We start from the raw sequence: 4,644 nt of genomic DNA, 5'->3' as shown, positions 1-4,644 counted from the left end.
AATCTAGCCTGTCCGACAGGCATTTCACTTGTCCCTGTCAGCTCCTGTATTACCCACCTCGTTGGGTACATATTTGTAGCACTGTGCTAATTCCTGTACATGCAATATTTATGTAGATCTTTGGTTGACAATCTTGGAAATTGGCGAAAGTGCAGTACATACACAATTTTGCTGTGACGTCACACACTAGTATCGTATGTCATACATATCGTTAATATTTACCGAGATTTTGCGGAATTTACAATGACAACAGCATTTTTACCAATAGAAGGTCTTGCTAGCCTTAATACATACAGTATGAAATCACACATGCTAGTTATGTAGGGAAGAATTAGTAAGAGTTCAGCTTCTTACATACCGCACTGTGGTTTTTCTTTAATATTTAAAGACTTTCCAAGTCTATATTTGTCGTTAAATTATGCTCTGCTGTAAGCTGTTAACATCACATTTAGTACATGGATGTAAGTATTTGGAAACATTTATAAAAATTGCCTCAAATTAACTAAAGGTAGCAATTAATTATTCTGCCGAGGTGTGGTGACTGGTCTCTGCCAACATCTTGAGTGAAGAAGCTTCTCTGACCGGAGTAATAATGGTTAATTTATTACTTATACTAATTACCTACACTCTCATCCTCTCCCTACAGAGTACATACAAGACCGAGCGAGGTGGCGCAGTGGTTAGACACTGGACTCGCATTCGGAAGGACGACGGTTCAATCCCGCGTCCGGCCATCCTGATTTAGGTTTTCCGTGATTTCCCTAAATCGCTCCAGGCAAATGCCGGGATGGTTCCTTTCAAAGGGCACGGCCGAATTCCTACCTTGTCCTTCCCTAATACGATGAGACCGATGACCTCGCTGTCTGGTCTCCTTCCCCAAAAACAACCAACAACCAACAGAGTACATACAACGAATGATAAAACTCATATAAGTGGAATAGCAATAAATTTATTTTTTATTACTAATATTTGTGACAAAGGCGCACACCCTGGTGTCAAACATTCATGGTCCGCTCTGTTGGGTGCGTAGACCTTGAATTAAGGATCCGATGCAATTGTTCTAATTATAAAGGATAATGCGAGGTGGAACTTGAATCTAATTTGTGCAGTGAGGAGCGGGCCGTGATTCCCTCCACTTTAATGTGCTCCCTTTGGCTCCAAGAAATAGGGAGGCAGGAGTGAGTGATTTCCCACCATTTTAATTCGTTCCCAGCATTAGAGAGAAGTAGCGATTTTCTTGAATACAACTAACCTAGTGGCCTCAGAGTGTAACTTGACACTGGATGTATAAACTGGCACTCAAAGTCAAGGTCGTCTTGAATACCCACAGCTTACCTACTGAAGATGTCATTTAAATTACGATGCGTGTTAATAAGTATCAACTCATATATACCATTAAGAATCTACAAAAACTTCAGCACAGTATTTGCAAAAAAAAAAAAAAAAATATTGCTATACAACAATGCAAATTTTTATTAGTGATGTGAAATGTCAGTCGCGGACGATGAAAAAATAGAGATGTCATACAAGTAGTAATTTCACTCCATACTTTATGTGGCATAAAATGTAATGGTAACTCATGAAGCAGGACTAAACTATTCGAAAAGTAACACAATAAGAATTACTTTTGAAATGATAATTTAATAGACACCCTAGCTGCAAGCAGGCGTTGATACACTTCATTGGGGACATGTTGAAAATGTGTGCCCCGACCGGGATTCGAACCCGGGATCTCCTGCTTACATGGCAGACGCTCTATCCATCTGAGCCACCGCGGGCACAGAGGATAGTGCGTCTGCAGGGACTTATCCCTTGCACGCTCCCCGTGAGATCCACATTCACAACATGTCCACAACACTACATTCGTAGTGCGCCTAATAGATGTTTGCCCATCATACTCATTACTCGTGGCAGATTAATCTACCAAGTCCCGTACGAGTTCGGGCATAGCGTGTGCGTTCGCACAAGATGGTCGAAGGCCGGGAACCCATATTTTTAACTATATATGACGGTAGAATCTGTTCCCGAAAGAACAGTTACCGTCGATGACCATGCAGCTTTGCTCGAAATGAAATGATAATTAAATAGACACCCTAGCTGCAAGCAGGCGTTGATACACTTCATTGGGGACATGTTGAAAATGTGTGCCCCGACCGGGATTCGAACCCGGGATCTCCTGCTTACATGGCAGACGCTCTATCCATCTGAGCCACCGCGGGCACAGAGGATAGTGCGTCTGCAGGGACTTATCCCTTGCACGCTCCCCGTGAGATCCACATTCACAACATGTCCACAACACTACATTCGTAGTGCGCCTAATAGATGTTTGCCCATCATACTCATTACTCGAGCGTCTGCCATGTAAGCAGGAGATCCCGGGTTCGAATCCCGGTCAGGGCACACATTTTCAACATGTCCCCAATGAAGTGTATCAACGCCTGCTTGCAGCTTGGGTGTCTATTTAATTATCATTTCATTTCGAGCAAAGCTGCATGGTCATCGACGGTAACTGTTCTTTCGGGAACAGATTCTACCGTCATATATAGTTAAAAATATGGGTTCCCGGCCTTTGACCTTCTTGTGCGAACGCACACGCTATGCCCGAACTCGTACGGGACTTGGTAGATTAATCTGCCACGAGTAATGAGTATGATGGGCAAACATCTATTAGGCGCACTACGAATGTAGTGTTGTGGACATGTTGTGAATGTGGATCTCACGGGGAGCGTGCAAGGGATAAGTCCCTGCAGACGCACTATCCTCTGTGCCCGCGGTGGCTCAGATGGATAGAGCGTCTGCCATGTAAGCAGGAGATCCCGGGTTCGAATCCCGGTCGGGGCACACATTTTCAACATGTCCCCAATGAAGTGTATCAACGCCTGCTTGCAGCTAGGGTGTCTATTTAATTATCATTTCATTTCGAGCAAAGCTGCATGGTCATCGACGGTAACTGTTCTTTCGGGAACAGATTCTACCGTCATATATAGTTAAAAATATGGGTTCCCGGCCTTCGACCATCTTGTGCGAACGCACACGCTATGCCCGAACTCGTACGGGACTTGGTAGATTAATCTGCCACGAGTAATGAGTATGATGGGCAAACATCTATTAGGCGCACTACGAATGTAGTGTTGTGGACATGTTGTGAATGTGGATCTCACGGGGAGCGTGCAAGGGATAAGTCCCTGCAGACGCACTATCCTCTGTGCCCGCGGTGGCTCAGATGGATAGAGCGTCTGCCATGTAAGCAGGAGATCCCGGTTTCGAATCCCGGTCGGGGCACACATTTTCAACATGTCCCCAATGAAGTGTATCAACGCCTGCTTGCTGCTAGGGTGTCTATTTAATTATCATTTCATTTCGAGCAAAGCTGCATGGTCATCGACGGTAACTGTTCTTTCGGGAACAGATTCTACCGTCATATATAGTTAAAAATATGGGTTCCCGGCCTTTGACCTTCTTGTGCGAACGCACACGCTATGCCCGAACTCGTACGGGACTTGGTAGATTAATCTGCCACGAGTAATGAGTATGATGGGCAAACATTTATTAGGCGCACTACGAATGTAGTGTTGTGGACATGTTGTGAATGTGGATCTCACGGGGAGCGTGCAAGGGATAAGTCCCTGCAGACGCACTATCCTCTGTGCCCGCGGTGGCTCAGATGGATAGAGCGTCTGCCATGTAAGCAGGAGATCCCGGGTTCGAATCCCGGTCGGGGCACACATTTTCAACATGTCCCCAATGAAGTGTATCAACGCCTGCTTGCAGCTAGGGTGTCTATTTAATTATCATTTCATTTCGAGCAAAGCTGCATGGTCATCGACGGTAACTGTTCTTTCGGGAACAGATTCTACCGTCATATATAGTTAGAATTACTTTTGGTGAGAATTCTACACAAGGAACTTGGTATGCTAGGTATTGTATCTAAGCGTATTTTTTACTTAATGAATGTAACTTTAAATTATACACCTGTCCTTCAAACTATCAGCTCATTTCACAGAATCGGTACTAGGAATAAGAACAATTCACAAAAACCCCTGAAATCACTTATTTTCTTCCAGAATTGCATCCATTATTCAACTACACACATTTTCAATAACGTTCCTATATCCATAAAATTTTACTTACTAATTGAAAAACAGTTTAATGGTAGTCTACAGGATCTATCAGTGATTATTTCTTTTATTCTACAGTTGAATTTTTTGGTAGTACGAACTGATGTACAAAAATATTTAACTATATCTCTGTATGTTAGTTTTATTTAACACAATTATGACTTCTCCACCTCTACAGTGGAATAATTTGATCCTTCTTGCTGCCTGACATACTTGTTTCTCACCTACCTGCAAACTAAGTGGTAGTCAGAAATAAATAATACTGAAATACATCGCAAATAATAATTGCACAATATATAATACATAACTTTTTAAAACCATTTGATGTCCTTAGTACAGGATCACGTTTTGTACTGAATACAGACGTACTTTCATTTGCGTGCTTGTGTGGCGTCATGTCAACACATGCCTGACACCTCAGGAATTTTCTGTATTTTATGAATGTTAAATAGTAGGCATATGATAACTGATGAAAGGGCTTAAAAAAAGTGAACAATGTTCTCTCAGTAATTTTTCCATAGTGTGT

General features: G+C 42.7%; 4 non-coding genes across 4 annotated transcripts; 2 read left to right on the top strand and 2 right to left on the bottom strand.

Moving 5' to 3' along the window:
* Positions 1 to 1,704: 1,704 nt before the first annotated feature.
* Trnat-ugu (transfer RNA threonine (anticodon UGU)) lies at positions 1,705 to 1,779 on the bottom strand. The gene has a single exon. It is a non-coding gene; the product is annotated as a tRNA-Thr (tRNA).
* A 366-nt stretch (positions 1,780 to 2,145) lies between these two features.
* Positions 2,146 to 2,220, bottom strand: Trnat-ugu (transfer RNA threonine (anticodon UGU)). The gene has a single exon. It is a non-coding gene; the product is annotated as a tRNA-Thr (tRNA).
* Positions 2,221 to 2,766: 546 nt separating this feature from the next.
* On the top strand, positions 2,767 to 2,841 carry Trnat-ugu (transfer RNA threonine (anticodon UGU)). Its single transcript has one exon. It is a non-coding gene; the product is annotated as a tRNA-Thr (tRNA).
* Positions 2,842 to 3,648: 807 nt separating this feature from the next.
* Positions 3,649 to 3,723, top strand: Trnat-ugu (transfer RNA threonine (anticodon UGU)). Its single transcript has one exon. It is a non-coding gene; the product is annotated as a tRNA-Thr (tRNA).
* Positions 3,724 to 4,644: the final 921 nt, after the last annotated feature.

This window comes from Schistocerca nitens, chromosome 6, assembly GCF_023898315.1.
Source record: "Schistocerca nitens isolate TAMUIC-IGC-003100 chromosome 6, iqSchNite1.1, whole genome shotgun sequence".
NCBI classification, from domain to species: Eukaryota; Metazoa; Arthropoda; class Insecta; order Orthoptera; family Acrididae; genus Schistocerca; species Schistocerca nitens.
The sequence above is the reverse complement of the archived record's forward strand: the minus strand, read 5'-3'. Positions and strand labels throughout refer to the sequence as shown.